This window comes from Papio anubis, chromosome 8, assembly GCF_008728515.1.
Source record: "Papio anubis isolate 15944 chromosome 8, Panubis1.0, whole genome shotgun sequence".
Classification (NCBI taxonomy): Eukaryota; Metazoa; Chordata; class Mammalia; order Primates; family Cercopithecidae; genus Papio; species Papio anubis.
In genome coordinates this window covers 105,552,027-105,564,236 of record NC_044983.1, presented here as the reverse complement: position 1 = coordinate 105,564,236, position 12,210 = coordinate 105,552,027, and the positions used below count along the sequence as shown (strand labels likewise).

At 35.1% G+C, this 12,210-nt stretch overlaps 1 long non-coding RNA gene across 1 annotated transcript in view; it reads right to left on the bottom strand.

Moving 5' to 3' along the window:
- The window catches only part of LOC116276400, a 37,503-nt gene extending 25,545 nt beyond the window's left edge, over positions 1 to 11,958 (bottom strand). Inside the window, exon 1 of the long non-coding RNA XR_004185903.1 lies at positions 9,209 to 11,958. This is a non-coding gene — a long non-coding RNA (uncharacterized LOC116276400). The remainder of the gene's footprint in view (positions 1 to 9,208) is intronic.
- Positions 11,959 to 12,210: the final 252 nt, after the last annotated feature.

Below are 12,210 nucleotides of genomic sequence, written 5' to 3'. Positions count from 1 at the left end.
AAAACAGTAAGTGTGAAGAAGACACAGTATGAGTGAAATGTTGGGATACAATTTCTGAACATAGGCATAGACTATACTTCTAAACCCAGAAAGGTTCTTCTAAAAACACATAACTTTAATCACAGAGAGGATCAGGTACAAATGTGACTTAATATAAATATATCATCATACTAAAAGAAAAAAATTTGATTTGTTAGAAGGCTTAAAACACTTAGTCAAAATAGAATCACAACTCACTGCGAAATAATAGTCATTTACTTCACCAGAGGGACAATCAAAATATTTCAAAGGCAAATGCAGAAAGTTGCATGGATATTAAACACACACACACACAGAGACATACACACACACACACACTCCTGAAGTACAGAAATTATCTTGATAAAAACACACAAATTTTATTTTTTAGGCCTACACCAAAAGGTAAAGCAACAACAACAAAAAGCCCTCCTGCACTGATGGCTGCTTCTTATGGGAAGCCCATTTTGATAATCTGAAAGTCAAACCTGATGAAAAGATACTTGAATATATATATATATATATATATAAATTTTTTCTTCTCTAGCTTCCTTATGGCAGTTGAATGTCTGGAGTCCTTAAAGAGTTTCAACTATTTATGCCACTGAATATTCCCCTTCAATTTCATGAAATGCTTAAGCTAACTGCTCAATAATATTAGAAATTGATATACGTCTACGCTAGACCTGTCTTAATTATATTAACTTTACATCACAGCCTCATAAGAACACTGAACAAAGTCAAGCCAAGTGCGAGGTGTGAGTTTTGTGGAAAATTTTCAATGTGGGGGTGAGAGGGGTGTGAGAATTTAAATGGGTTCCCAGAGTAAAAATACATGTCAGCAGGAGGAAACCACAAGTGGAAAAGGATGGAGCTGATGTTGAGAGGAATGTGTCAGAGATGTTATAATTTGACTCGAGCAGAACACCCACGCTGGGGACAATGGGATCCGTTTGCAAGCAAGCATGCATTAACAATGAATGCCTTCTCTCTCCCTTGCTTGAATGATGATCGTTTCACAAGACTCTTTTTGACATTCTCATCTTAGTGATTTTACCTAAGCCAGTTACTTCAACATTATCCTTTTCATAGCTTCCCAAATTATTATGCAGTGGTTTTGAGTTACACAGACATGGATCTAAATCTTTCTTTAAAATACTCTTTTTAAAAATTTGTATTTATTTGTGAGTACCTAGAGGGTACTCAAAAATAATTAAAAACATATATATGTGTGTTTAAATAATTAAAAACGTATATGTTTATATATTTATGGGTTACATAAAATATTTTGATACAGGCATGTAATGCATAATAATCACATAACAATAACTGGTGTATTCATCACCTTAAGTACTTATCCTTTGTGTTACAAAAAATCCAATTATATTCATTTAGTTATTTGTAAATATACAATTAAATTATATTTGACTATATTCTCCCTGTTGTGCTAGCAAATAGTAGGTCTTATTCATTCTTTCTAACTAACTTTTGTACCCATTAACCATCCTTGCTTTCTCCCCATCCCCATCTCTACTACCTTTCTCAACCTCTGGTAACCATCCTTCTACTCTTTATCTCCATGAGTTCAATTATTTTAATTTTTAGCTTCCAGAAATAAGTGAGACAATGCGACATGTGTCTTTCTGTGTCTGACCTATTTCACTTAACAGTAACCTCCAGCTAATCCAAATTTTTGTAAATAACAAGGTATCATTTTTCATTATAGCTAAATTGCGCTCCATTGTGCACAGGTACCACATTTTCTTTGTCCATTCATCTGTTGATGGGCACGTGGGTTGCTTCCAATTCCTGGCTATTGTGAATAGTGCTGCAACAAACATGGGAGTGCAGATAGCTCTTTGATAAACTGATTTCCTTTTCTCTGGGTATATACATAGGAGTGGTATAGTGAGACCATATTTAGCTCTATTTTTAGTATTTTGAGGAACCTACAAACTGTTCTCCATAGTAGTTGTACTAATTAACATTCCCATCAACAGTGTATGAGGTCTCCCTTTTCTCCACATCCTTGCTACCATTTGTTATTGCCTGACTTGGATTTAAGCCATTCTATCTGTGGCAAGAAGGTGTCTCATTGTAGTTTTAATCTGCATTTTTTGGATGACCAAGGATGTTGAACACCTTTTCATGTACCTCCTGGTTATTTGTATGTCTTGCTTTGAGAAATGTCTATTCAAATATTTTGCCCATTTGTTTTATAAGATTTTTAGTTTTTTTCTATATAATTGTTTGAGCTCCTTATATATTTTGGTTATTAATCCTTTGTCACATGGGTAGTTGGCAAGTATTTCCTCCCATTCTGTGGGTGGCCTCTTTACTTTGTTGAGTATTTCCCTTGCTCTGTGATACGGTTTTGCTGTGTACCCACCCAAATCTCATCTCGAATTGTAGCTCCCATAATCCCATGTCATGAGAGGGACCCGGTGTGAAGTAATTGAATCATGGGGCCAGGTTTTTCTCTGTGCTGTTCTCATGATAGTGAATAAGTTGCATGAGATCTGATGGTTTTATAAAGGCAGTTCTTCTGCACACACTCTATTGCCTGCTGCCGTGTAAGATGTACCATTGCTCCTCATTTACTTTCTGCCATAATTGTGAGGTCTCCGCAGCCATGTGGAATTGTGTATCAATTAAGCCACTTTCCTTTATAAATTACCCAGTCTTGGGTATGTCGTTATTAGCAGAATGAGAACAGACTAATACACTGTGCAAAGGCTTTTCAACTTAATGTGATCCTATTTGTTCATTTTTGCTTTGATTGCCTGTGTTTAGGGGGTACTAATAAATCTTTGCCTAGTCCAATGTCCTGGAGAGTTTCCCTTATGTTTTCTTCTATTAGTTTCATAGTTTTAGATCACAGACTTAATTATTTAACATAAATAATTAAATTTTATATAATATAATAATATAAATAATATAAATAAATAAATATAATATAATAAATAATATAAATAAATAAAATTATTTTATTTTTGTGTATGGCGAGAGATAGGTGTCGGCTTTCATTCTTTTGCATATGCATATCCAGTTTTCCCAGCAACATTTATTGACCATACCCTCCTTTCCCCAGTGTATGTTGTCAATGCCTTTGTCAAAAATAAGTTCACTGTAGGTGTGTGGGTTTATCTACAGGTTCTCTATTCTGTTCCACTAACATATGTGTCTATTTCTATGCCAGTACCATACCATTTTGGTTACTATAGCTCTTTATTATAATTTAAAGGCTAGTAATATGATTCCTCCAGTTTTGTTCTTTTTGCTCAGGACAGCTTTGGCTATTCTTGGTTTTTAGTGGTACCATATAAATTTTAAGATTGTATCTTCTATTTCTGTGAAGAATGTCATTGATATTTTGACAGGAATTGCATTGAATTTGTAGATTGCTTGAGGTAGTATGGACATTTTAACAATATTGATTCTTCCAATCCATGAACATGAAATATCTTTTCATTTTTGTGTCCTCTTCTATTTCTTGCATCAATGTTTTATAGTTTTCACTATAGAGATCTTTGACTTTTTGATTATTTCCTAGGTATTTAATTTAAAATGTAGCTATTATAAATAGGATAACTTTCTTGCTTTCTATTTCAGATTGTTTTCTGTTGTCAAATACAAGTGCTGCTGATTTTTGTATGTTGATGTTATATCCTGCAACTTTACTGAATTTATTAGTTCTAATAGTTTTTTGGTGGAGCCTTTAGGTTTTTCCAAATATAAGATCATATCATCTGCAAATAAGGATAATTTGACTTTTTGCTTTCCAATTCAGATGCCCTTTATTTCTTTCTCTTGCCTGGTTGCTCTAGCTAGGACTTCCAGTACTACATTGAACAACAGTGGTGAAAGTAATCATACTTATTTTGTTCCTGAATTTATAGGAAATATTTTAAGTTTTTCTGCATTCAGAATAATACTAGCTTTGTGTCGGTTGTATGCGGCTTTTACTATGTTGAGGTACATTCCTTCAATACTCAGTATTCTTTGATTTTAGTTATAAAGGTACATTGAATTTTATCAAAGTCATTTTTCCAGCATTAATGGAAATGGTCATATGATTTCTGTCTCATTCTGTTGATATGATGTATCACATTACTTGATTTGCAGATACTAATATACCCTTGCATCCCTGAGATAAATCCCAATTGGGGATGATAAACAATCTTTTTAATGTATTGTTGAATTTGTTTTGCTAGTATTTTGTTGAGAATTTTTATATCATTTTTCTTCTGTGGTATTGGCCTATATAGTTAGTTTAGTTAGCTTTTCTTTTTTTTTTTTTTTTTAAATTGGTATGTCTTTGTGTGTTTTTGGTATTAGTATGAGAATATTGGACTCACAGAATATGTTTGGAAGTGTTCCGTCCTCCACTATTTTTCAGAATAGTTGGACTAGGATTGGCATTATTTTTTCTTTAAATATTTGGTAGAATTCATCAGTGAAGTCATTGGGTCCAAGGCTTTTCTTTAGTGGAAGACAATTTATTATGGCTGTTACTTGTCTTTACTTGTTACTTGTCTTTACTTATTATTGGTCTACTCAGATTTAATGTTTCTTTATGGTTGAATCTTGGAGGGTTATATATTTCTAGGAATTTGTCTATTTCTAGGTTTTTCAATTTATTGGCATATAGTTGCTCACAGTAGCCTCTAGTGATCCTTTGAACTTCTGCATTATCAGTTGTAATGTCTCCTTTTTTCCCCAGTTTTATTTAATCTGTATCTTCTCTCTCTCCCTTTCATTTCTTGGTCTGGCAAAAGGTTTGTCAATTTTGTTTAACTGTTTAAAAAACAACTTTTTGTTTCATTGATCTTTTGTGCTGTTTTCTTCATTTCAATTTCATTTATTTCTGCTCTGATCTTTATCATTTATTTCTTCTACTAATTTTGGGTTGGGATGCCCTTACTTTTCTCGTTAAGACATAATTAGATTATTTATTTGAAATTATTGTCAATTTTGATGTAGGCACTTACAGCTACAAACTTTCCTCTGAGTACCACTTTTGCTGAATGCCATAGGTTTGATATGTTGTGTTTTCTGTTATCATTTGTTTTAAGAAATTTTTCAACTTGCCTCTTAATTTCTTCATTGATCCACTGGTCATTCATGAGCATATGGTTTAAATTACCTGTACCTGTATAGTTGAAAAAATTCCTCTTGTTATTAATTTCTAGCTTTATTCCATTTTGGTCAGAGAAGATGCTTGATAATATTTTATTTTTTGAATACTTTAAAACTTGCTTTGTGACCTAACATATGTTCTGTTGTTGAGAATGATCCACTTACTGAGGAAAAGACCGTATATTCTGCAGCCATTGGATGAAATGTTCTATAAGTATCTATTAAGTCTATTTGGTCTATTGTGCAGATTAAGTTTGATATTTCTTCATTGATGATCTGTCTGGAATACCTGTTCAATGCTGAAAGTAGGGTGTAAAGTCACCAGCTATGATTGTATTGGGGTCTATCACTCTTTAGTTCTAATAATATTTGCTTTCTATACTAATATCTGGTGCTCCAGGATTGAGTGCATACATATTTACAATCATTATATCCTCTTGCTAAATTGACCTCTTTATCATTATGTAATGGTGTTCTTTGCAGCTTCTTATGGTATTTGGTTTGAAATCATTTTGTCTGATATAAGTAGAGCTACTCCTGCTCTTTCTTGATTTCCATTGGCATGAAATATATTTTTTCTATCCTTTTGTTTTCAGTTTATATGTATCTTTATAAGTGAAGTGTGTTTCTTGCAGGCAAGAGATAATTGGGTCTTGTGTCTTCATCCATTGAACCACTCTATGTCTTTTGATTAGAAAATTTAGTCCATTTACATCCAATGTTATAATTGATGGGTAGGTACTTACTCTTGCCCTTTTGTTATTTTTTCTGCTTATTTTGTGGATTTCTCTTCCTGCTTTCCTTTCTTCCTGTCTTCACTTTAGTGAAGGTGATTTTTCTCTGGTGGTATGTTTTAATTTCTTGCTTTATATTTTTTGTGTACCTGTTGTATGTTTTTTTTTGTTTGTTTTTTATTTGAGGTTACCATGAGGCTTGCAAATACTATATTGTAACCCATGTTTTTAAACTGGTAACAAATTAACACTAATATACATTAAAAAAAAAAACACAAAATAACACTAAAACGTACAGTGCAACTTCATCCTTCCACTTTTAAACTTTTTTGTTTTTTATCTTTATATCTTCTTGTACTGTCTTGAAAAGTTGTTGCAGCTATTAGTTTTAATTGGTTCATTATTTACTCTTTCTAGTTACAATAAGCATAGTTTACACACCACAATTATAATGTTATAATATTCTATGTTTCTCTATGTGCTTACCATTACCAGTGAGTTTGGAACCTTCAGATTATTTCTCTTGTTCATTAACATCCTTTGCTTTCAGATTGAAAAATCCCTAGCATTTCTTGTAGGACATCTCTAGTGGTGATGAAATCCCTCAGCTTTAGTCTGTCTGGAAACATCTTCATTTTTCCTGCATTCTTGAGAGATATTTTTGTTGGATCTACATTCTGGGGTAAAATTGTCCTTCCTCACATTTATGGCACTTTAAATAAGTCACACCCCTCTACCATGGCCTGTACGGTTTCTACCGAAAAGTCTGCTGCCAGATGTATTGGAGTTCCGTTGTATGTTATTTATTTTTTCTCATGCTGCTTTTCAGATCCTTTATCCTTGAGCTTTGGGAGTTTAATTATTAAATATTAAATAGTGTTTTGAGGTAGTTTTATTTGAGTTAAATCTGCTTGGTGTTCTATAGCCTTCTCATACTTGAATGTTGATATCTTTTCCTAGGTTTGGGAAGTACTCTGTTATTATACCTTTGAATAAACTATCTACTCCATCTCTTTCTCTTCCTCCTATTTAAGTCGAATAACTCTTAGATTTGCCCTTTTCAGGATATCTTCTGGATCTTATTGGTGTGCTTCGTTTTTTTATTATTTTTTCTTTTGTCTCTTCTCATTGTGTATTTTCAAATAGCCTGTGTTCAAGCTCACTAATTCTCTCTTTTCCCTGATCAATTCTGCTATTAAAAAACTCTGATGCATTCTTGAATATGTCAATTACATTTTCAACTCTAGAATTTCTGCTTGATTTTTCCTATTTTGATCCATTTGATAAATTTATCTGATAGAATTCTGAATTTCTTCTCTGTGTTATCTTGAATTTTTTTGAATTTCCTCAACACAGCTCTTTTGATTTCTATGACTGTAAGGTCACATATCTCTGTTTCTGTAGGATCAGCCCTTCGTGTCTTAGTGTGTTTGGTGAGGTCATGGTTTCCTTGATGATCTATATGCCTGTAGATGCCCATCGGTGTCTGGGCATTAGAATTGGGTATTTATTGTAGCCTTCACAGTCTGGGATTTTTTGTGCCTGTCTTTCTTGGAAGGATTTCCAAGTATTTGAAGGGACCTGGGCCCCAGGTCTAGTAACACTGTTTTTTTTTTTTTTCAGATTCATAGAGGTACCTCCTTGGTGGTCTTGGGTAAGATCTGAAAGAATTCTGTAGATTACTAGACAGAGACTCTTGTTCTTTTCCCATACTTTCCCCTAAACAAACAGAGTCCCTCTCCTTGTGCTGATCCACCTGGACCTGAGTGTGTGGTGATGCAAGCACCGTATAGCCACCACCACTGGAGTTGCACTGGGTCAGACCTAAAGCCACAGCAGCGGGTGTTGCCCAGTGCCCACTGCAACCACTACCTGGCTACCACCTATGTTCACTCAAGGCCCTAGTGCTCTATAATCAACAAGTGGCAAAGGCAGCCAGTTCTGTGTTCTTTCCTTCAGGGTGATGTGTTCCCCTGGCCCTGTGCAAGTTCAGAGATTCTGTCTGGGTGACAGAGATTGGAGTCAAATACCTTAAAATTTTATCTGATATTTTATTCTAAGCTGGAATGAACACCACAATACAATGTCCTTCTCACTCTTCCCTCTCCTTTCCACAATAGCACAAGTGGCACCAACAGCACCCTCCCACAGTGTGTTCTGCCAGACCACCGCTGATGTTCATTTTAAGCCCAAGAGCTCTTAAGTCTGCTTGCCGTGAATGCTGCCAGACCTGGGACTCCAAATTCAGGAAAGTGGGCTTTACTACTTTACCAGAGCAGTTTTCAGAAATGTTGTCTAAGAGCCTGGGCTTGGATTCAAAGACTCCAAGAGACTGCTTATTGCTACCCCACTGTGGTCAACCTTGCATCTAAGGTGCAAAATAAAGTCACCTTTATTTTAACGTCTGCTTTTTGTAATCAGAGGGAGTCTTTCACCACAGTCAGTACAGCCAGGAGTTTGCTGGGCCACATCTGAAGTTAGCATGTCTCAGATCCCAAGGCCCACAGTGTACTACCTGGGTATTGCTGATAGTTATTTGGTGCCCAAGGGCTCTTCACTCAGCAAGTGATGAATCTTCCCAGGACTGAGTCCTTTCCTTAAAGGCTGCAGGTTTGCCTTTGGCCTGGATGTGTCCAGAAATGTCATCTGGGAGTTGGTGGCCAGAAAGGAGGGCTCATGACTCTGACTGGTGCCCTATTGTACTGTGGCTGAGCTGGTATCTAAGATGCAAGTTCTTATTACTCTTCTCTCCCTGTCCTCAAGTGGAAGGAAGGTGTCTTTTTTAGAGCTATGCACTGGGCAGCCTGAGGTGGGGAAGGGGTAGCACAAGTGCTCCCTTAGTTCCCCTGGCTAGATTCTCAGTTGGTCACATGTCCACCTGGTTCATTGGCTCTGAGCTCAGTTCAGCTCTTGTACTCACCTAGAAGTTTCAGTGCTTGTTGCCCAGACTGCCTTTCAAGTTTATTTAGGACCCAAGAGCACTTTAGCCTGTGGCAAGTGCTTGCTGGAACTAAGTTCTGATCTCCAGAATGAGAAATTTCTCCTCTGACTCGAGCTGGTTTAAGTACTCCCTCTGTGGGTTGGCAGCAGGTGAGTTCAACCCAGTTTTGCTTTCTGCTGTGATAGGGCACTGCTGAGTTCAATGCAATATCTCACAGTTGCCACACTCTCTCAAGTGCACAGATTCTCTCTCTGTGCTGTGCAACTACTGCCAGGTGATGGGGAAGGGGTGGTGTTGGTGATTCAAGCCTGTCTACTACCCTCCTCGGTGCCTCTTTCGTGATATGACGTTAAAGTCAGATACTGTTAGTGCTCACCTGATTTTTCATCTTATGAATGTGGTGTTTGTGTGTAGGTAGCTGTCAAATTGGTTTACTTGCTGGGGTGACAAGTAGAGGCTTCTATTTGGCCATCTTGCTCTCACGCTCAGGTCTGAATCTTGACATATCAAATTACTAAAAAGGAAATGCTGCAAGTTGATAAAACTCTTTTATTTACACAATGGGTATAATATTGGTCTTAAGATATTAAGTTTATTGTAAGGATTAAATAGCAAAAAACATTTTAAAGTGCTTAACAAAATATCAGCCCTAGCAAGACTCAGTAAATGTTGTAAATTTTAATGATTATTCCTGTGCACATTTAATCTTATATTTTCATTGACTCTACACACTGATTCATCCTTTTAAGCCTATTTTCTGCAATTGCTTTTCTTTTTTTGCGGTGTCTTTTTTTCTCCATGTTTATTATTTGAACAATGAAAAATGTAGAATTCTACGCACATAGTTTAGTTTTTACAAAAACTTATATAATCTGCAATCTTAGCAATTTAATTATGGCACTTTCCTCATTAAATAATTGTATAAACATTGTTTCAATGGTTTTATAGCATTATTTTATGCTAACATATTAGAATCTATTTAACCACTTATTCTGTCTTTTTATTGTGTAAAGAGTATTGCAGTGATTATGTATAAGAATATTTTTGTGTTTGGGTGTTCTGTGAATAATTTTCACCCTTCATATAAATGCCTTTAATTGATATTTCTGACACATATAGAATGAGTTTATAAATTATACTTTTGTAAGTAAATTAATGTCCTAAAATTTTGCAGCAATATCTATGCCGAGAAGTCATGTACATTTTACTTTATTCTCACATGTACTTGGTAGTGGTTTTGAAAAACAAGTGATAATTTGATAGTGCTGGAATGGCTTTCTACTTCATATTCCTCACTTCAGTTTTCTTTTCATCCCATCCACCTTACCACCACTAGGTTAATACTCATTAATCACTGATTTTATATGACAGTTCCTACACGGATCATTCAATAACTTCCATCACCTCCCAACTGAAATTCCAGTTCTTTATCTTAGAATCAAATACTTTCACAGTCTGATCATAACTATTGTTTATGCCTTATCCACTTATTTATCCACCTAAAATTGTAATTTTACATTTATTTGGGACTGACCTTCAAGGCTTATTTTGTAAACGCTGAAGAATCTCTTATTTATATGAACTCTCTTCAGATTCCCAGTTCTTACATTTAGTTGACTTCTTGATATCACCACTTGAATGTTTCAAAGACACTATAACCCTAACACATTAAAAATAGAACTAACTAAAGCATGTAGGTTCCACATTCTTTCCCATTTGTGAACATGGCAACAGCACCCACACAGTTGCTCAGGTCAGAAACTCTCTTTATCAAATCCACCATCTAAACTAGCAGCAAGCATGATGTCTCTACCTGCACAATGTATCTCAAGTCCTGGCATGTGTCTCCATGCTCACTGCAGCCATCTCGTCCAAGTCACCTTCTGCTCTCTCTGGGTAATGCTGCAGCTTGTTAACACATCTTCCTAACTCCATGCTTCACTCTCTCCCTCCTATTCTTATATCAGCCAAACTCACAGAAAAATTTTTAAAAAATAAAAACAATCTTGTCTTTTATCTAAGCATGTGTCTACTTAATTAAATTTTTCTAAGCATGTTTCTATTTAGTATAAGCAAAAATATTATATTATGCCTTTAAAAGTGCATAAAATATTGTAACATTGTTATGTTGACTGAAAAAAAACCCACAAATATTGCATCATCTCTCTCATATGTGGAATGTAAAAATTGGATCTCAGAAATAAAGAATAGAATGGTGGTTATCAGAGACTGGGGCAGTTGTGAGGAAGGAGGATATGGCTATTGGGGAGATATTGGTTAAAGGATATAACATTCAAGTTACATTGGAGGAATAAGTTTCAAAGGTCCACTCTATCATATGGTGACTGTAGTTAATGAGGAAATGCTGTATTCTCGAAAAATGCTGACACTGGATGTTAAGCATCCTTACCACAAAAATGACTATGTGAAATAATACATATGTTAATTAGATAGATTTAAACTATTTATAGTCCATAGACATATACTTAAAAACATCAAATTGCACACTATAAATATGTACCATTTTATCTGTCAATTTAAATAAGTACATACATAAATTTGAAAAAAAGTAAAATCTTCAATGGCTTTCTATTGCACATAAAATAAGTGCAACCTCTTATCATAGTATATTAGGCCTCAAACAATATGGTCTTCCCAATCTATCCACCTCCATTTTATGCTACTCTTCCCCTTACACTATACCACAGGTACATTCGCCACTTCTCAAACCCTCAAAGATGCCAAGTTCTTCCTTGTCACAGTACTTCTGCACATGCCATTTCTACATGAAAAATTGAGATCAACTTCTCCTTTCATTTTGAATTGTATGTTTGTTTTTACAAAAAAAAATACAGCTATATGCTACTCCTATATGATAGTAAATACTGTAGGGGATTCATGGGATCTGTGCTGAACAAGGAAAATATATAATCACACAGAGGCAGTAACATAAACCACTTTTATTTGGCACCTTTATTTCGCTGGTTTGGATGCAGCGGAGCTTCCTTCTAGCATCACACCATCCAAAGGTTAATTATTAATAATAACCATTCTGATTGGTGTTAGATGATATCACATGTGGTTTTGATTTGCATTTCTCTAATGATCAGTGATATTGAGCTCTTTTTCATGTGATTGATGGCCGCATGTATGTCTTTTGAAAAGTGTCTGTTCATCTCCTTTGCCCACTTTTTTTTTATGGGAGTTTGTATTTTTCTTGTAAATTTGTTTAAGTTCCTTATAGATGCTGGATATTAGACCTTTGTCAGATGCAGAGTTTACAAAAATGTTCTCCCATTCTTTAGGCTGTCTGTTCAATCTGTTAGCATCTTTTTGCTGTCTAGAAGCTCTTTAGTTTAATTAGATCCCATTTGTCAA